Raw genomic sequence first — 21,959 nt, 5'->3', positions numbered from 1 at the left:
ACGTGTATTTCAGTGGTTCTCGGGAAGTTTCACACGCGATTGTCCTGGGTACGTGTACATCAGGGGTGCGCGGGAAGTAACACATGCGATTCCATCAGGGCATGCGATTCCATCAGGGCACGTGTATTCCAGGGGTGCGCAGGAAGTATCACACACAAAATCAGCAGGGTACGTGTATTTCAGGGGTGCGCGAGAAGTATCACACGCGATTCCATCAGGGTACGTGTATTCCTGGGTGCGCTGGAAGTATCACACGCAAAAGCAGCAGGGTACGTGTATTTCAGGGGTGCGCGGGAAGTATCACACGCGATTCCATCAGGGTACGTGTATTCCAGGGGTGCGCGGGGAGCACCACACGTGAATTGCCCGTATGGGTCCTCCCAGGTGTTCCCTCTACACCCTCCACGGCCCCTGCAGGCGGCCGACACCACACAGGACTACCCTGCACATGTCCCGCAGACAACCCATCCACCATGCCCATGCCCCCCAGCCAACCAGGGGCACCCTCCACCAGGCCCCCACTCATGTCCCCCTGCACCCCCTCCCCCCAGCTTCCAGGGGCATCCTCCACCAGGGCCCACTCATGTCCCCCTGAACTCCCACCCCCCAGCAGTGCAGGGCACCCTCCACCAGGCCCCCACTCATGTCCCCCTGCACCCCCACCCCCCAGCAGCCAGGGGCACCCTCCACCAGGCCCCCACTCATGTCCCCCTGCACCCCCACCCCCCAGCATCCAGGGGCACCCTCCACCAGGCCCCCACTCATGTCCCCTGGCACCCCCACCCCCCAGCATCCAGGGGCACCCTCCACCAGGCCCCCACTCATGTCCAACTCATGTCTCCCAGCACCCCCACACCCCAGCAGTGCAGGGCACCCTCCACCAGGCCCCCGCTCATGTCTCCCAGTACCCCCACCCCCCAGCATCCAGGGGCACCCTCCACCAGGCCCCCACTCATGTCCAACTCATGTCTCCCAGCACCCCCACCCCCCAGCAGTGCAGGGCACCCTCCACCAGGCCCCCGCTCATGTCTCCCAGTACCCCCACCCCCCAGCATCCAGGGGCACCCTCCACCAGGCCCCCACTCATGTCCAACTCATGTCTCTCAGCACCCCCACCCCATAGCAGTGCAGGGCACCCTCCACCAGGCCTCCACTCATGTCTCCCAGCACCCCCACCCCCCAGCATCCAGGAGCACCCTCCACCAGGCCCCCACTCATGTCCAACTCATGTCTCCCGCACCCCACCCCCAGCAGTCAGGGCACCTGCCAGCAGGCCCACACACATGTCTCCCACCACCCGACCCCCCAGCAGTGCAGGGCACCCTCCACCAGGCCCCCACTCATGTCCAACTCATGTCTCCCTGCACCACCACCCCCCAGCAGTCCAGGTAACCCTCCACCAGGCCCCCACTCATGACCCCCTGCACCCCCAGCCACCAGCAGCCAGGGGCACCCTCCACCAGGCCCCCACTCATGTCCCCCTGCACCCCCACCCCCCAGCATCCAGGGGCACCCTCCACCAGGCCCCCACTCATGTCCAACTCATGTCTCCCAGCACCCCCACCCCCCAGCAGTGCAGGGCACCCTTCACCAGGCCCCCACTCATGTCTCCCAACACCCCCACCCCCCAGCATTCAGGGGCACCCTCCACCAGGCCCCCACTCATGTCTCTCAGCACCCCCACCCCCCAGCATCCAGGGGCACCCTCCACCAGGCCCCCACTCATGCCCAACTCATGTCTCCCAGCACCCCCACCCCCCAGCAGTGCAGGTCACCCTCCACCAGGCCCCCACTCATGTCTCCCAGCACCCCCACCCCCCAGCATCCAGGGGTACCCTCCACCAGACCCCCACTCATGTAAACTCATGTCTCCCAGCACCCCTACCCCCCAGCAGTGCAGGGCACCCTCCACCAGGCCCCCGCTCATTTCTCCCAGTACCCCCACTCCCCAGCATCCAGGGGCACCCTCACCAGGCCCCCACTCATGTCCAACTCATGTCTCCCAGCACCCCCACCCCACAGCAGTGCAGGGCACCCTCCACCAGGCCCCCACTCATGTCCAACCCATGTCTCCCAGCACCCCCACCCCACAGCAGTCAGGGGCACCTGCCTGCAGGCCCACACACGTCTCCCACCACCCCCACCCCCCTGCAGTGCAGGGCACCCTCCACCAGGCCCTCACTCATGTCCCCCTGCACCCCCACCCCCCAGCAGCCAGGGGCACCCTCCACCAGGCCCCCACTCATGTCCCCCTGAACCCCCACCCTCCAGCATCCAGGGGCACCCTCCACCAGGCCCCCACTCATGTCCAACTCATGTCTCCCAGCACCCCCACCCCCCAGCAGTGCAGGGGCACCTGACAGCATGCCCACACACATGTCTACCACCACCCGACCCCCCAGCAGTGCAGGGCACCCTCCACCAGGCCCCCACTCATATCCAACTCATGTCTCCCTGCACCCCCACCCCCCAGCAGTGCAGGGCACCCTCCACCAGGCCCCCACTCATGTCCCCCTGCACACCCAACCCCCCAGCAGTGCAGGGCATCCTCCACCAGGCCCCCACTCATGACCACCTGCACCCCCACCCACCAGCAGCCAGGGGCACCCTCCACCAGGCCCCCACTCATGTCCAACTCATGTCTCCCAGCACCCCCACCCCCAGCAGTGCAGGGCACCCTTCACCGGGCCCCCACTCATGTCTCCCAGCAACCCCACCCCCCAGCATTTAGGGGCACCCTCCACCATGCCCCCACTCATGTCCAACTCATGTCTCCCAGCACCCCCACCCCCCAGCAGTGCAGGGCACCCTCCACCAGGCACCCACTCATGTCCCCCTGCTCCCCCACACACCAGCAGCCAGGGGCACCCTCCACCAGGCCCCCACTCATGTCCCCCTGCACCCCCACCCCCAGCATCCAGGGGCACCCTACACCAGGCCCCCACTCATGTCCAACTCATGTCTCCCAGCACCCCCACCCCCCAGCAGTGCAGGGCACCCTCCACCAGGCCCCCACTCATGTCTCCCAGCACCCCCAGCCCCCAGCATCCAGGGGCACCCTCCACCAGGCCCCCATTCATGTCCAACTCATGTCTCCCAGCACCCCCACCCCCCAGCAGTGCAGGGCACCCTCCACCAGGCCCCCACTCATGTCTCCCAGCACCCCCACCCCCAGCATCCAGGGGCACCCTCCACCAGGCCCCCACTCATGTCCAACTCATGTCTCCCAGCACCCCCACCCCCTAGCAGTGCAGGGCACCCTCCACCAGGCCCCCGCTCATGTCTCTCACCACCCCCACCCCCCAGCATCCAGGGGAACCCTCCACCAGGCCCCCACTCATGTCCAACTCATGTCTCCCAGCACCCCCACCCCCAAGAAGTGCAGGGCACCCTCCACCAGGCCCCCACTCATGTCCAACTCATGTCTCTCTGCACCCCCACCACCCAGCAGTCAGTGGCACCTGCCAGCAGGCCCACACCCATGTCTCGCACCACCCCCACCCCCCAGCAGTGCAGGGCACCCTCCACCAAGCCCCCACTCATGTCCCCCTGCACCCCCACCCCCCAGCAGCCAGGGGCACCCTCCACCAGGCCCCCACTCATGTCCCCCTGCACCCCCACCCCCCAGCATCCAGGGGCACCCTCCACCAGGCCCCCACGCATGTCCAACTCATGTCTCCCAGCACCCCCACCCCTCAGCAGTGCAGGGGCACCTGCCAGCAGGCCCACACACATGTCTCCCACCACCCCCACCCCCCAGCAGTGCAGGGCACCCTCCACCAGGCCCCCACTCATATCCAACTCATGTCTCCCTGCACCCCCACCCCCTAGCAGTGCAGGGCACCCTCCACCAGGCCCCCACTCATGTCCCCCTGCACTCCCACCCCCCCAGCAGTGCAGGGCACCCTCCACCAGGCCCCCACTCATGACCATCTGCACCCCCACCCACCAGCAGCCAGGGTCACCCTCCACCAGGCCCCCACTCATGTCCAACTCATGTCTCCCAGCACCCCCACCCCCCAGCAGTGCAGGGCACCCTCCACCAGGCCCCCACTCATGTCTCCCAGCACCCCCACCCCCCAGCATCCAGGGGCACCCTCCACCAGGCCCCCACTCATGTCCAACTCATGTCTCCCAGCACCCCCACCCCCAGCAGTGCAGGGCACCCTCCACCAGGCCCCCACTCATGTCCCCCTGCTCCCCCACCCACCAGCAGCCAGGGGAATCCTCCACCAGGCCCCCACTCATGTCCCCCTGCACCCCCACCCCCAGCATCCAGGGGCACCCTCCACCAGGCCCCCACTCATGTCCAACTCATGTCTCCCAGCACCCCCACCCCCAGCAGTGCAGGGCACCCTCCACCAGGCTCCCACTCATGTCTCCCAGCACCCCCAGCCCCCAGCATCCAGGGGCACCCTCCACCAGGCCCCCACTCATGTCCAACTCATGTCTTCCAGCACCCCCACCCCCCAGCAGTGCAGGGCACCCTCCACCAGGCCCCACTCATGCCTCCCAGCACCCCCACCCCCCAGCATCCAGGGGCACCCTCCACCAGGCCCCCAGTCATGTCCAACTCATGTCTCCCAGCACCCCCACCCCCAAGAAGTGCAGGGCACTCTCCACCAGGCCCCCACCCATGTCCAACTCATGTCTCCCTGCACCCCCACCCCCCAGCAGTCAGGGGCACCTTCCAGCAGGCCCACACACATGTATCCCACCACCCCCACCCCCCAGCAGTGCAGGGCACCCTCCACCAGGACCCCACTCATGTCCCCCTGCACCCCCACCCCCCAGCAGTCAGGGGCACCCTCCACCAGGACCCAACTCATGTCCCCCTGCGCCCCAACCCCCCAGCATCCAGGGGCACCCTCAACCAGGTCCCCACTCATGTCCAACTCATGTCTCCCAGCACCCCCAGCATCCAGGGGCACCCTCCACCAGGCCCCCACTCATGTCCCCCTGCACTCCCACCCCCCAGCAGTGCAGGGTACCCTCCACCAGGCCCCCACTCATGACCCCCTGCACCCCCACCTCCAGCATCCAGGGGCACCCTCCACCAGGCCCCCACTCATGTCCAACTCATGTCTCCCAGCACCCCACCCCCCAGCAGTGCAGACCACCCTCCACCAGGCCCCCACTAATGCCTCCTGCACCCCCACCCCCCAGCAGTGCGGGGCACCTGCCAGCAGGCCCCCACACATGTCCCCCAGCCAACACGTCATCACAATCCAGATCCCAGGCTCCTATGCCCACCCAAATCACACCCCACACCACCTCAGTCCAAACACTCAACCAAGCTTTACATCCATTCAAAATTGAAATACCCATTACATGAAAGATAACAAATAAGCAGTATGCGCATGAGTACAAGTCGGTCAGACCCACACAATGGCAACACATGACTGTGAAAACCCACATTGTGGCAGGCATGAAACCAATGAGAGAAGTCCACACATTGAATAAGAAACAAAAATGTATTACAGTGTAAATGAAGTGAATGAAATCAAAAGAAACAATTATGGCAACAAAAATCAAAATGCTGCATGTCCACCAAAATAATAAATAATGAAAATGGGAATCCAAAATAACCGTAATTAAATTGTGTCCAAAGTCACCGTCCAACAAAGCAAATCCAAAGGGAAAGTAAAGTGAAAATCCATTGCTCCATGGTGAAAAAATAATAAAAGATGAAGGCCACAAATCCACTGTCAAACTATGTACAAAGAGCAAATCCAGGGTCCATGATCCCAACGATGTAAATGAAACCTACAATAAAACCCACCTAACTAATAACTATATACAAAAAAGTGGGGCATGGTCCAAGTGCCCCAAATTAAAAAAAATAAATAAAACCTAACACTAATTAACTATATACAATGGCAGTGGGCTAGTCCAACGGCTCACTTCTGGATGTTGCGGGCCAGGGCATCATCGAACTCCTGCTCAATGTCCCGGAGGCGGTCCTGTTCCATGGCCCCAAATGTCCGCAGGGACGGCGACATGTTCTCCTCCAACTCCCTGCGGATTGCCTCGAGGCACTCGGCCCGCCTCAGGGCCCTCCGTATGGAGTTCTCTGCCCTGACCATCGTGAGCCGTGCCTCTTCTGCCCACTGCCGCTCCGCATCTATGGCGTGGCCCAACCAATGCCACATGGAAGACACTTCCTGTCCTGGGTCCTCCTGCCCTCCGGCCGATGCCTGCCCCTCCGATGTCGAAGGCCCCGAGCCATCGTGGCTCCCACCTACAGCCTCCTGCTGCTGCTGCTGCTGCTGTCCATGTGCCCTGTCCGATGGTGCCTGCACATCCTCCTCCAGCTGGGGTGCAGTTGTTGATGTGGCCACCCCTGCTGGACATCCGACTCCCGACTGTGGCAGGGATCTGTTGTCCACCAGCCTGGCTGCACGGTCAGAGGCAACTCCACAGGGCACCCAGGTGATACATGGGTGGGAAGATGGCATGGAGGATGACTGGGGCATAGGGGGTTCCGTTGAGGATGGAGTCGGAACAAGGTCCAGGAAACGGAGGACTCCGGCCATGGTGAGCTGTCCCAGTGGGTCAACGTGGTCAACGAGCCATGCGAGAAGACGTGCAGTCTCATCATGGAAAGACTGCAGGTCAGCTAACATGGACCGTTGACGCAACGCCACCCCACCCTGGACAGGCTCAACCTGTTGCAGGATAGCCACATCCGCAGGGAGAGGAAGGCCAGTTGGTGTAAGCCAATCCCCTCCCTGAGAACGGGTCTGGAGGTAGGCATCCCTGCTGGTGCAAGATGATGCAGTGACAGGAGCAGGGACAGGATTGCACACAGGCACCTCCGCGGCGGACTGTGCTGCCACCTGTCCCTGGTCCTGCACTGCACCACTTTCACCAGTGGAATCCCCACCTCCAGACCCCGCCTCTGTTGCTTGCACAGCCTCCTCCTCCACCAAACCCCCCACCAACCTGGATGACTCCATGCCATCTTCCTCCGTTGGGCCCTGTGGGGTCCCAGCTGCCCCTTCTGCTGCCGAGGAGTCCAACTCCAACCTCCGCCTCCTGGACCTCCCCTCGGCAGCTGCAGCCTCGGACGCGGCACCGGACTCCTCACTCCCCGACGAGATCACAACCTGGGAGGGGAGCCAGGCCTTATGTCTCCGGCTGGTGGTGCGACCCCTGCCGCTGTGCTCCACAGCACCTTCTCTGCCCTCTTCATCAGTTGACACTGCAGACAGGGAGAAAAAAAACACAGGCATCAGGGCACTGTATAATGGAATCATAAACACATGACAGTTGTACATAAGTGGCATTGGCAAACCTCACACATGCCATCAAAATCCCCAACACACATGTCATTTCAATTTGCACACATGAGCTATACCGCAGCCATATCGCAACAGCCAGCACCATCCATACACATACAACAGCATGAGCAGGCAAAGGTGAGCCAGACATCACATGTGACACAGGGAATGCACTACACATGCACACACACCACCACACTTGCATGCATGTGTACACCTCCGCCAACTGTCGCAGTGTTCAGATCAGCATCCATGTCACATCTGCCAATCATTCTTCCACATCCTTTGCCATGCAAGCCTACACACACAAGCACCATCCATGTGTCACACATGAGAGCCCTCGCATGTGTCAGCCTCACGGCCCTGTACCCCCCCATACTTGGCCACATAAAACCACATGTGCAACCTGCACACTCCTGCCATACCACCACACGCACAGCTTACAATCAGTATGCATGTACACTTACCGCTCGACTCCAGACGGGTATGCCTCTCAAGGACCTGGACGTGGAGCGCTGGGGATATGCGTTCCAGGACCCTCATCTGATCTTCCGACAAGTGGCCCCGGCGCCCCTTAGCATCCGCTGCTTTCAGGAGGCGCCAGTCCTTCTTGAGGGTCCTGGACCTGAAGTCCTCCCAGCGCTTCTTCACATGATGGAATAGTCAGACTGCCACCCCCTCCGCGTTGATGGCAGTAACGATGTCTGTCCAGATCCGAGTCCGTCCTTCCTTGTCGGCGTGCAACCTTCCAAAGAGGGCATCATACTGCCCCAGGACATGCTCCACCAGGACACCAACTTCGGTGGCACTGAAGCTGGTGCCCCTCTGCCTCTCTGGCCGGGGGTTGCCACTGGTGCCAGATGTTGCAGTGCCCGACATGGCAACCCCAGAGGCAGGAGTGGGTGGGCAACTGGGTCCTGGGGCTGGGCTGTGGAGCGATGGTATCCCAGTCGGGAGTCTTCGGTTCCAGCAGGGGTGGTCACAGCAACAGCACCCCTGGCTGATGTGCAGGCAGCAAATGGCAGGACACGTGGGGAGCAGGCAGTCATGCAGCAGCAGATGGCAGGTGGGAGCGTGCTCGGGGCTCTGGGGGGCAGTAATTCGGCCTTCTGGGCAGTAGCGTGGTCTTCCGTGTGCTTACGCGTGGCCAGCTTGATACGGAGTGATTTGGCACGTGAAAATCCAGCACGTCTGCGTGTAATTCGAGGAATGGCCCTTAGCGCGTAAGCGCGTCAGCACACGTACGTTAATTCATTGGCCCAAAGGCCCCCAGGCGCGTCTATGACGTCACGTGCATGGCCGTAGAGAATAGCGCGTGTACAAAAAAAATACACGTCTGAGTGTCAAAGCATGTAATTGGTGGAAATGGCCTCAGCGCGTATGCGCGTCTGTGACGTGTGTATAAAGGGTACGTGTAGAACACCATTTCCTTGTATGTGCATTTCGTGGAGAGCGAGTGGGTAAAATCTGTACTTCTTGTCGGTTCACACGCGATTTACTTCACAGCATTTCAAGTTCATACTCCCTGTTACCTCTGACAGCTTTTTCTCTTTTCCTCTTTTTCCTGGGCCTGTTTCCTCAAACAGCGTTCCCTTCTACTGTTGTCCTGTCTCCTCAGACAGCGTACAATTCTTCTTTTGGCGTGGATGTTGCCAATGCGCACACGCGCGTCTTTTTCACGCTTTTTTTCCTGGCAGACGGTGAGTCGCGCACGTATTTAACATCTGTGCTTGCCCCGTGTGTTGCGTACCCCTTCAGAGGTCATTCTAGGCTGCGTGTGACACGCATATGTTCATTCTTGTGTTTCTGGGTGCCACAGCGTAGTGCAGGTTTATTTTTACACACACATGGTCTAGGAGGGGTTGCGTGCACCTTACTTCCCTTTTTTGGGGTGCCTGTGCGTTGCGTGACCCGTCATCTTTCCCCAAGGGTGACATACAGCCTTGCTAGAGCACTAGGGTACGATTACTATCTGATACCCAACCCCTTTGACCCCCAATTGCCCAGGACAATAGTTCACAGCGACTACCATACGCACAATAACATCAGTGCCATGGTTGGGAGGCGAACAAGCCGTAAGGGTGGCAAAGGTGGCCGAGCCCTAAGTGGTGGCCGTGGTGGATCCGGTAGGGGACGTGGCCGTGACTTGCAGGGTGCCCCTAGCCCCCCATGTGTGGAGGACCAGTCAGGGACACCCATGCCCCCACCCCTGGTTGAGGGTAACGTGGCTGACACCATCCATGCTCAGCCCTTGTTGGACCAGCCCACTGTGGCACCAGACCTGGCACAGGGTGACTCCATGGCTGACTTCCAGGTCAGCAGGTCTAGGCCAAGTGCGCCAGTGCACGTTGGTGTCATCAGGCCACGTGGATCAGGGGCAGCTAGGTCATCTGCTGCCCCGAGTAGGCAGGCTGGGGAGGCTGCAGGGGCAGCTGCGGCTCCATCCACCCCACCTCTCACACACTCAGCCAGGACAGTGTCGGTCCTAGTCCATCCTGCTGACATTCCCCCTGACACCATCACACTTGAGCTAATGCCTGCACCAACTCCCATGCTGAGTGTGCAATCCCACACTCCTAGTACAGAGTCTACCGGGGCTCCTGCCCCTAGTGTCCAGAGCGGCGTAGGACACTCATGATCCCCACCACCTTCCAAGCGGAAGAGGAAGAGTGCTCGTCCAGTAGACGCGCTACACAGTCCGGCCCGTCAAGGAAGCCCAGATTCAATGAGGCCGAACTGAATGCACTTGTAGAGTATGTGTCCGCACATGACCACGAAATGGTGATTGTTGCAGGATCCAAGACTACACCTGCACAACGTCTGGCACACTGGCAGACCATCACAGACATCATAAGTGCCCTTGGAATCGTGAGGCGCACAGCTACTGAATGCTAGCGCTGGAATGACCTGAAGCGCAGGGCAAAGAATAAGCTGGCCTCAAGTCATGCCGCTACTCTAGTGACTGGAGGTGGGTCTCCAGCAGAGGACGTAGAACTCACTCCACATGAGCATGTTGCTGGGACCTACGTCACGGAGGAACAGATCCAAGGCGTGGGAGAACTGGCAGATTACGGGGCATTGTCCGGTGAGTGCACATGCATGTGTGTGTCATCCATGTGCATGGTGTGTGTGTGAGGGCTTCTGTTTGGGTGCCAGGTGAGGGTGTGTGTGCCTGAGTGGTTTGGGTCACCCATGTGCCTCATCCAATACATTCTGCGCACCAGCATTTGGGTATAGCAGTATCCCTTCTGCCAACAGTAGACATCTAGCCCAACACCACGCCAGTTGCCCTTGAAGTGTCATCTTGCCACAACATTGTTGCTTATTTTTCTCTGTTTATTCAGGCAGATTGTTTGCATTCCACTACTTTTACTAGGCATTTCTCAGTCCTATTGTCACATGTCTGACATAGCTCCGGTACAGTGGACTGACTTTGTTTCCTGGATATCATTTGTTTAGACATGTCCCTGTGCTATAGGACCATTTTGGACTGGCAGCTCCAGGTTAAACATTTGAACCATTTCAATGAAAAAGCAATTTCGTGAGCAAACTAGACTGAATGAACAATTGGTGCCCTCCTCTCCCTCTTCACTTTATGGCTACGGTGCATGCCATCTGTGTGATGGCATGTGTATTTGACCTGCCAATCACAGGCCAATGTGTGATGCCACTGCTAGGCAGCATGCAGCAAATGTGTTCATCTTCCATCTTGGTGTCATCAATGTGTGCCATCTGCCTCCCCTTCATACGCAGTGACGGTGCATGAATGGGAGGGTTTTAGTCATGTGGGACATGTGTCAATCAAGTACTGTTTCTGTAGCTTCTCAGCCCTAATTGTGTGCCATAGTGCTAATGCCTGTTTCCATTTCTTTTCTTTTATGTCTTTGCAGGGGATGACGCAATTGATACTGCTGGGGTTGTGGAGATGGTACAGACCCAGGAGGGGTCTCAGTGCCGACCGACCACCAGTGAGGGTCGTGGTGTGGTGGTGGGTGAGAACCCACAACTGCTGCAGGTCGTGCTCTCAAGGGGTGTCTCTGGGTGCACCTCCCCCTAGCTGTATTCAGGTGTCGATTCAGATGATGAGACCTATGTGCTGTCGCAGGTGAGTGTTCCTGGGAGGGATTCTGTTCTGTCCGACCCACCTGCACCAGGGGTAGAACCCTCAATGCGGATGTCAGTGTTGGCAGGTACGCCTTTGGTGGTTACGGATGCAGGGTCACTCTCCGCAACATCTGATCCTTTTCCTGGGCCAGCAGATCAGAGGGGGAATGCAGTGCCGGCACAGCAAGGCGCAGTTCGCCTTGCCCCAGACAGGTCTGGTGCCCGCCGACGTGGTGGCCGTACGCCACCTGGCAATACAGCATTGGAGCAATCCATATACGGTATGGCAACCCAACAGGCAGCATCATCAGAGATGATGGCTCAGGCCATGGATAGGGTGGCCACTTCCATTGTCCCCCCAGAAAGGCTGATGGAGCGACTACAGCAGGCAACAGACTCCATCTGCCAGTCACACAGGGAGGACATGTTGGCGTCTGACAGGGACAGGCGGGCGGCACTGGCGACTCTGCGGGAAGTCATTTCCATAGAGTCCCAGGGCCACAGGGAAGCCCTGAGGGTGGAACTCCGTCACCTCAGGACGACTCTTGTTGAGCTTGAGGCTTCAACAAACACAAGGACAGAACAGCAGCTGGAGCATCTCACACATACGCTCTCAGCTGAGATGCAGGCAACTCGTGAGGAGGTCCAGTCATCCCGTGAGTTATTGCATGGGGACCTGCGCACGATTATCCTCCAGAACCAGACCTTCCAGACCTGCATGCTTGCTGCCATGGAGGTTCAGACTAGGGCTTTGCGTGGTCTACCTCCCATTGCACCACCACCTCCTGAGGCAGCTGCAGAGGGTGAGGAGAGCGACAGCAGTGATTCTCCCACAATAGGGTAGCCGTGCAGGCCATGAGCCCATGAAGGTGTTTTTTTTTCGCAAGATCCACACAGGTGGGTTTTGGTGTGCACCCTGTCCTCGGATCTCCTGGGTGGCCTCCCCCACCCCCCGGGCCTATTAATGGCCATTTTTGATTTATTTATTTGGACAGTGTGTTGCCTTATGTGGCTCCCGTGGGCATACACTGTATTGTGGCTGGGCACATGCAGGCTTGTCATGAATTTGGGTCAGATGCTTGGGTTTGTGTGACACACACCCCTCCTGCTTCCCGTTTCCATGGGCTTCCAAAGGGTGTGCCCAAGTGACATTGACGTACACAGTGACGTTGGACTCCCATTTGATGTGTGGGCAGTCTGTAGTCAATACTGTGTATACATTCCTAGTGCATATTGTTGTTGTATTGTACACTGCATGCTGTATTGATATGTGCCTCTGCATACATCTCATCCTCCGAATTTGCAGGTCCATTTCTCATGTCTTCACAAGGCGGTCTACTTTGGAACTGGAGACCATGTTGTAAGCAGTGCACCTACACTTTAAGTCTGTACTGTCATGTTTAAGGTAGGTTGGAAGTTGTGTAGGTGATTGATATTCTTGGTAATGTGTGTTGTAGGTCCTGCATTACTGTGAATATTTCATGCGTGGCCAGTTTCCATTAGGGACACTGTAGTTGGTGACACTTGTGGCATGTTGTGGGGATTAATTTGTTTGCTCTCACATTGCATGACATGCCATGGTGTGTTGTGTGGCTGTGCCGGGGAGGGGTTGGGTGACATGGCACTGTTCTCATGTTGTATTTTGCAAGTGGGTATTCATTTCTGCTGCATGGAAGTGTGTCTTTTGATGACACTGCATTGGTGGTGTTTGTGTAGGTAGGGATGCACACATTGTGACACTTCCACATGAACAATCTCAGGTTGCTATGGTTCTGACAGTTGACTCTCCCTTTGTTCATCATAATTGTCAGGTCGAGTCATCATTGCTTATCAGATGGTATGTGCCAGGGCTGTGTGCACTCCACAGGGGTGTGATTTCTATGTGAAGTAATTAGCCACCAGCTGCGTACGGGCTGCCTCACCCCGTGCCCATTTCCCCTCCCATGCGCAGCAGGCGTGCATGTGGTTGGGGATGTGGGGGCACCACCATGTCCACAGCCAGGCCCCGGCATGTTGCAACATTGTGCAGGACACATGCTGCCACAATGGTCCTGCACACTACTGGGGGCGCATATAACAGCTGCCCGCCAGAACGGTCAAGGGAGCGAAAGCGTGACTTGAGCACTCCGAATGTGCGCTCCACTATGCCCCGGGTTGCAATATGGGCTGTGTTGTATCTTACCTCGGGAGGCGTGATGGGGGTTCCGAATTGGCGTCATCATGTGGGTGCTCAGAGGGTAGGCACTGTCCCCTGGTGAGGAGGTGATGGGTATCATTAGTGGGTTAGTGACATGACTCTGCATCTGACATGCATGCATGTGCAGTGGCATTCATACTCACCAAGCAGCCATGTATCGCCATGCCGCCCAGCTTCTAGGTCCCGGCTTAGGGTAGACATTCGGTAAATGAAGCTGTCGTGGGTGGACCCTGGATAGTTGGCATATATATATATATATATATATATATATATATATATATATATATATATATATACTGAGGTGATGATTCCCTTGGCATTACATACTACCTGCACGTTGATGGAATGCCAGTGCTTGCGGTTCCTATAGATGTGCTCAGATGCCTTGGGGGGGCGTAGTGCCACATGGGTGCAGTCAATGGCACCTAGCCCTTTGGGGAATTGTGCCACACCGTAGAAATCCAGGGCGGCAGCATGCCTTTCTGCAGGTGTTCTGGGAAGGTATATGTGCCTGCGGACTGATGGGCGTGCAGTGATGATGTTCAAGACCTGGTGTAGGCAGCGTGACTGCGTGGCCTGTGACACCCCACCCACTATGGCACTTGTCCGCTGAAATGATCAAGTGGCCAAGAAGTGCAGTACATTAAGGACCTTCTCCAGGGGGCTGAGGGCTTGGGAGCACAGGGTGGGTGATGTGAGGTCATCCTCCCACTCACTCACCAGGTCCAGTATTATGTGAGGTGGAAACCTGTACCTCCCATACACCTGGTCATCAGGCATCCCAAAAAGGCTGGTTCTGGGTGTGAAAATTCGGGCCCTCACTATCCTCCTCCTCCTCCTTTGGTAATCCACGGCCACTGCTGCTAGGAACGGTATATTCATCCTGGCGTCTGAGCTTGTTTGTTGTTTGCGCGCACTTTTATGCTGCGCGGGACGACGTACGCCTGCTTCCTGCTGGCGTACGTGTTTCCGGATTAGCACGTTTTTTTGTGCGCATGCCTTAGCCCCGTTCAATTCCATGGATACGTGTTGTTGGCGAGCGTGTTAAACTTCCCGCGCACCCCTGTAATACACGTACCCAACAAATCGCGTGTGAGAATTCCCGCGCACCCCTGTAATACACGTACCCAAGCAAATCGCGTGTGAGAATTCCCACGAACACCTGCAATACACGTACCCAGGCCAATTGCGTGTACGCGCACTTTCATCCAATTACACGCAATAATACTCTGACGTGCAGTGTTTCCACGTGTGCTCTGTCATCACGTGCTATGAGGGAAACACCCGCGCGCATCACATTGCTGACGCGCTTACGCGCTAAGGCCCTTTCCTCGAATTTCACATTGACGTGCAGGATTTTCACGTGCCAATTCACTCCGTATCAAGCTGGCCACGCGTAAGCACGCGGAAGACCACGCTCCTGCCCAGAAGGCCGAATTACTGCCCCCCAGAGCCCCGAGCAGCCTCCCACGAGCCATCTGCTGTTGCCTGCCTGCCTGCTGCCACCGTTCCCTGCCATTTTGTGCCTGCACATCTGCCATCTGCAGGGGTCCAGTTGCTGTGTCCACCCCTGCTGGAACAGAAGACTCCTGACTGGTATACCATTGCTCCACAGCCCAGCCCCAGGACCCAGTTGCCCACCCACTCCTGCCTCTGGGGTTGCCATGTCGGGCACTGCAACATCTGGCACCAATGGCAACCCCCGGCCAGAGAGGCAGAGGGGCACCAGCTTCAGTGCCACCGAAGTTGGTGTCCTGGTGGAGCAAGTCCTGGGGCAGTATGATGCCCTCTTCGGATCGTCACGCGCCAACAAGGAAGGACGGGACAGGATCTGGGATGACTTGGTGGTTGCCATCAATGCGGAGGGGGTGGCAACCCGCAACATCCAGAAAGTCAAGAAGCGCTGGGTGGACTTGAGGTCCAGGACCCTCTTGAAGGCCCGGCACCTCGTGGAGGGGGGCTGGGGCCGCATGAGTACCATCCAGGTGAGGGTCCTGGAACGTGTCGACCCAGCGCTCCACGCCCAGATCCTTGTGAGGCAGACCCCTCTGGAGTTGAGCGGTAAGTGGGCAAGCATTGCTGTGTGAGACAGGGCATGTTGCAGTGTGGTGGTTGTCTGATGCTTGCCTGTATGTGTGACATAGACCATGTACGCATGTATGTGTGCAGGGACATCATGGTCATGCATGTGAGACCAGTAATGTGTGAACCACACGGTTGGTGCATGTGTTTAAATGCAACATGGGGAGCCCTATGCGGATTGGACACATGAGAGCATGCCAGTCTCTGTTCCTGGACATGGGTGGGGGTGAGGGATGGGTGCTGATGCCATGTACATGTATGGTATCCATGTCTGTGTGTCTGACCTGCATGTCTGTGACTTGTGAATGCCATGGATGCATGACACATGTCTGTGACAATGTACAGATTCACAGATGCAGCCTAGTTATCCTTGTATCCACTGTGTCTGGGGTGTACAAGGCCAGATGGATGAAATTACGTTGATGTGTGTGCATGTGATAGGCATGACCCATGATGCATGTGAGTTCCATAACAACATTGGATGTTTGGAGAGTCCCTTGGACATGTATGCAAATGTCCATAGCATGTGCCATGCCTGTTGCTTTGCCTGCACTGACCCATGTGTTGTGGAGGGACATGATGGAAGTGATCTTTGACAGTGCCACTCATCTGCTATTGCTTCCTGTCTAGGGGACCATTGTACAGTACCCTGATGCTTGTGTTCTATGTCTCCCTCTACACAGCGGCAAGTGAAGAAGAGGGCGGAGACGGCGCTGTGGAGCAAAACGGTGGGGATGCCCCCACGGCTGCCGCGGAAGGGGTGAGTGAGCCCCCACAGGGGCTTGCAATGGTGGAAGACGGTGTGGAGCCATCCAGGTTGGTGGTTTCCACAGAGGAGGAGGAGGCCGCTACTGAGGCGCACATGGGGCCTGGTGGGGGCATCCATGCTGGTGCAACCGGTGCAGTCCAGGGGCAGGGGCAGGAGGCAGCACAGGTCGCCGTGGAGGGGCCTGTGCATGTCACTGTCCCTGACACTGTGACTGCACCACCATGCACCAGCAGGAATGCCCCATCCCAGGCCCGTCTGCAGGTAGGGGGGATGTCCATGTCATCTGACTCCCCTCCACCTGCGGACGAGGGGACCCATGGCCATATGGAGAAGGTCCTGATTGGTGTTGCGTTGCGCACGGGTGTCATTTGTGATGACGTGCATGCTTCCCGGGAGGAGCTTGCACGTCATCACGAAGAGCACCGTGCCAACGTGGCCCAGTTGGGATCGGCCGTGGTCGGGGGTTTCATACATGTGTCGACCAATCTGGCGGCCCTCACCTCCTCTGTGGAGACTATACGCCAGTCGTTCTCCATGCTGTCTTCCGGGCCAGATGCCACCAGGACCCCCTGTGGACCTGCCCTGACCAACGCAGCCAGCTTGGTGGGGATCCCATCCCTGCCACAGTCGGGAGTCGGAGGTCCAGCAGGGGTGGACACCACAGCAACTGGACCCCAGTAGATGGAGGATGTGCCGGCATCATTGGGCAGGGCACGTGCACGACGGCGTCGGTGGATTCCATCAGCCTGGATGCCGTCGTGCTGGCAGAGGCAGTTGCGCCGGAGGTAGCAGCGGAGTCAATGTGGGAGGCATCATGGCTCGGGGCAATCTACATCGGAGGGGCAGGCATCGGCCGGAGGGCAGGAGGACCCAGGACGGGAAGTGTCTTCCGTGTGGCAGTGGTTGGGCCAGCAGATAGGTGCGGAGTGGCGGCGGGCGGAAGAGGCGCGGCTCACGATGGTCAGGGTGGAGAACACCATGCGGAGGGCCCTGAGTCGGGCCGAGTGCCTCGAGGAAATCCGCAGGGAGTTGGAGGAGGACATGTCGGCGTCCCTGCGCACCCTCGGGGCCATGGAACAGGACCGCCTCCGGGACATCGAACAGGAGTTCGATGATGCCCTGGCCCGGGACACCACGGAGTGAGCCGCTGGACTAGCCCGCCGCCTTTGTACATAGTTAATTAGTGTTAGGTTTTATTTCTTTTTTTTTAATTTGGGGCACTTGGACTATGCCCCACTTTTTTGTATATAGTTATCAGTTAGGTAGGTTTTATTGTAGGTTTCATTTACATCGTTGGGATCATGGACCCTGGATTTGCTCTTTGTACATAGTTTGACAGTGGATTTGTGGCCTTCATCTTTTATTATTTTTTTCACCATAGAGCAATGGATTTTCACTTTACTTTCCCTTCGGATTTTCTTTGTTGGACAGTGACTTTGGACACAATTTCTTTACGGTTATTTTGGAGTCCCATTTTCGTTATTTATTATTTTTGTGGACATGCTGCTTTTTGATATTTGTTGCCATTATTGTTTGTTTATATTTCATTAACTTCATTTACACTGTAATACATTTTTGTTTCTTACTTCAATGTGTGGACTTCTCTCATTGGTTTCATCCCTGTCAGAATGTGGGTTTTCACAGTCATGTGTTGCCATTGTGTGGGTCTGACAGACTTGTACTCATGCGCATACTGCTTATTTGTTATCTATCATGCAATGGGTATTTCCATTTTGAATGGATGTAAAGCTTGGTTGGGTGTTTGGACTGGGGTGGCGTGGGGTGGGATTTGGGTGGGCATAGGAGCCTGGGATCTGGATTGTGATGACGTTTTGGCTGGGGGACATGAGTGGGGGCCTGGAGGAGGGTGCCCCTGACCGCTGGGGGGTGGGGGTGCAGGGGGGCATGAGTGGGGGCCTGGTGGAGGGTGCCCCTGACTGCTAGGAGGTGGGGGTGCAGGGGGACATGAGTTGGACATGAGTGGGGGCCTGGTGGAGGGTGCCCTTGACTGCTAGGAGGTGGGGGTGCAGGGGGACATGAGTTGGACATGAGTGGGGGCCTGGTGGAGGCTGCCCCTGACTGCTGGTGGGTGGGGGTGCAGGGAGACATGTGTGGGGGCCTGGTGGAGGCTGCCCCTGACTGCTGGGGGTGGGGGTGCAGGGGGACATGAGTTGGACATGAGTGGGGGCCTGATGGAGGCTGCCCCTGACTGCTGGGGGGTGGGGGTGCAGGGGGACATGAGTGGGGGCCTGGTGGAGGCTGCCCCTGGCTGCTGGTGGGTGGGGGTGCAGGGGGACATGAGTGGGGGCCTGGTGGAGTGTGCCCCTGGCTGCTGGTGGGTGGGGGTGCAGGGGGACATGAGTGGGGGCCTGGTGGAGGGTGCCCCTGACTGCTGGGGGGTGGGGGTGCAGGGGGACATGAGTGGGGGCCTGGTGGAGGCTGCCCCTGACTGCTGGGGGATGGGGTGGTGGGAGACATGTGTGGGGGCCTGGTGGAGGGTGCCCCTGGCTGCTGGTGGGTGGGGGTGCAGGGGGACATGCGTGGGGGCCTGGTGGAGGGTGCCCCTGATTGCTAGGGGGTGGGGGTGCAGGGAGACATGAGTTGAACATGAGTGGGGGCCTGGTGGAGGGTGCCCCTGACTGCTGGGGGGTGGGGGTGCAGGGGGACATGAGCTGGACATGAGTGGGGGCCTGGTGGAGGCTGCCCCTGACTGCTGGTGGGTGGGGGTGCAGGGAGACATGTGAGGGGTCCTGGTGGAGGCTGCCCCTGACTGCTGGGGGGTGGGGGTGCAGGGGGACATGAGTTGGACATGAGTGGGGGCCTGGTGGAAGCTGACCCTGACTGCTGGGGGGTGGGGGTGGTGGGAGACATGTGTGGGGGCCTGGTGGAGGGTGCCCCTGGCTTCTGGTGGGTGGGGGTGCAGGGGGACATGAGTGGGGGCCTGGTGGAGGGTGCCCCTGACAGCTGGGGGGTGGGGGTGCAGGGGGACATGAGCAGGGGTGCAGGGTAGTCCCCTGTGGTGTGGGCTGCCTTCAGGGACCGTGGAGGGTGTAGAGGGAACACCTGGGAGGACCCACACGGTCAATTCACGTGTAGTACTACCCAGCATCCCCGAAATACACGTACCCTGCTGAAATCGCGTGTGGAACTTCCTGTGCACCCCGGAATACACGTACCCTGCAGGATTAGCGTGTGGAACTTCACGCACTCCCCGGAATCCACGTACCCTGCAGGATTAGCGTGTGGAACTTCACGCACACCCCGGAATACACGTACAATGCAGAATTAGCGTGTGGAACTTCCCGCGCACCCCGGAATACACGTACCCAGGGCAATCGTGTGTGGGACTTCCCGTGCACCCCGGAATACATGTACCCAGCCAATCACGTGTGGGACTTCCCGCACAACCCAGAATACACGTACCCAGGCAAATCGCGTGTGGGACTTTACGCGCAGCACAGAATACACGCACACGCTATTTTTCACACAGCGGGTGTCTGTGTTTGTCGCGTACTCCTTTGCACGTCATTTGTCTTAGAGGGCCACAGTATGTGACATTCATCATAGCTGTATATAGGTGCTTTTTGTTGGCACACATTTTGGCGCACATTTATTTCAGGGGCAGGGACACTACCGCCTGCTTTCTTGTGGCGGACGTGTTTGGGCCTGTGCGCTGGTTTGACCGTGCGCTGGTTTGCCCTATTGGATTCCATGAATACGTGTTGTAGGCGAGCGTGTGGGCGTTCCGCGCACCTGCTTCCTGTACTTCCCCCGTGACGCCCACATTTTGACGAGTTGTTCCCCATTCCGAGTGTTACGCCCCGTGTTCCGCTTACTTTTGTTGTGTGCGCCGCACTATGTGCGATTTCGCTGTGGCCGTGGCGCACGCCGTTAGATATCCTGTGTGGGGGCACTTTTTCAGCGCACATCCGATATTTTTCCCGCGCACGGCCTTCCATGAATCGATGTGCGCTGGTTTCCCTGCGATTTTCGCACTTGCACTGCGATTTTCGCACTTTTACTACAAATTGCACGTTTTGGCACCTCTGCGCGGGAATTTTTGGCGCACATTAATTCCATGAATCGACACCTAAATTTGGTTTGATTCACTGTAATTGTTTAAATTCTAACGGGAGCCGCTTTCTATGGTTGCAGACAAACACTAGCAATGATTTGAGAGTAATATGTAATGTGAAAACTTAAATTTGAGGTCGGGTGCAATGAAAAGCTATTCTACATGTGTAATATTTGGCAAAACGAAAATTCACGGCAAACTTTTCCACGTGCGGTAATCGCAATCGCGGAAGAACTATAAGGATTTGAGATGCGGTTTTTGGTTCTATAGAAAGTTTAGGATGCTAGCTACAAGCAGACACTTAAATTTAAGTTAAGTTTCTAGCATGAAATTTGAAGAAGTTATGGACGTTTTCGTGGAGGTTGTTTTTTTTAGATAGAGGCAAATTGGAAAACAAGGATGCACCTTTAAAAGACAACTAGGATTTCTTTACACTAGGGATGGACTATGAAGAAGCAATACTACACGACAGCACAGCCACTAGACCAGGACGCCTCTGGATCAGGTTTTTGCCTGCGGAGATGCTTGCCTTCTCCATATGAAATATATCAGCGCAAAGATTGATTTAACACTACCAGTAAAGAAGGAGGATAGTAGGGATGAGAGAGTTCAGGCAGTTCAAAAATATTCTAACAATGCAGTTCTGAGTGTAATAGAGGATGGGTTTGGATAGGGATTACTACGGACAGTACATAGGCTAGTGACAGACCTATACTAAGGATACTCACTATATAGGTTGAACAGAACCATCACAAAATTTGGTCAGAATTTCTGTTGGGCCCACCAGACTAGGACAGGCTGCTGGGCACACCGGACTGGACTGGTCGGCAATGGCTCTAGTTCACAGCTATCTGGTCACAGCACGACTGGACTGGATCTGCAATGGTCACAGCACAGCACAGCGCAGCACAGGATTGGGTTTAATTTGCCCTTGTTGGTTATGAAGATAATTCTTTGGCAGGCAAGCGGTTCAGCACAGCCTGGCTGTTCTATGGCTCCCCTGAGATGTCTGGGGTAAATTCTGGTTTCTGGAATTTTGAGGCCTAGCTGAGAATGGTTCAGCTATAGAGATGGGCCTTTCTGCTTGCCAAGTTTCTGGGGTCTGGAGCAGGGAAGAGGTCAAGTTCTCTTGCAATCGGTTGGTGGGTGAATCTGTCTTTCTTTCTAAGTCCTCAGCTGTCTTTATTTATGCCTTTGATAAAGGGGTGTGTGTGCTGGATTACCCTAAGCGCGCCACCTTGGTTGGCTTTTGGCTAGAGTTTTCCCCCTCCCTTGATTGGAGGAGAAAACAGGGTGTCATCATGATGATGAGGGTTTATGAGTTAGGGAAACCTCCCCTTGACTTTTGAACATGAAATTTACTTTTCGTCTAACACATATTTACAATTTTGCAGACTTTATAATAATAACATATCTAGATCACATATTTTGTGGAGCAGATGCTCTTCC

Source organism: Ambystoma mexicanum, chromosome 6p, assembly GCF_040938575.1.
Source record: "Ambystoma mexicanum isolate Mex_15411 chromosome 6p, UKY_AmexF1_1, whole genome shotgun sequence".
In the NCBI taxonomy this organism is placed as follows: domain Eukaryota; kingdom Metazoa; phylum Chordata; class Amphibia; order Caudata; family Ambystomatidae; genus Ambystoma; species Ambystoma mexicanum.
Note: the sequence above shows the minus strand (reverse complement) of the source record.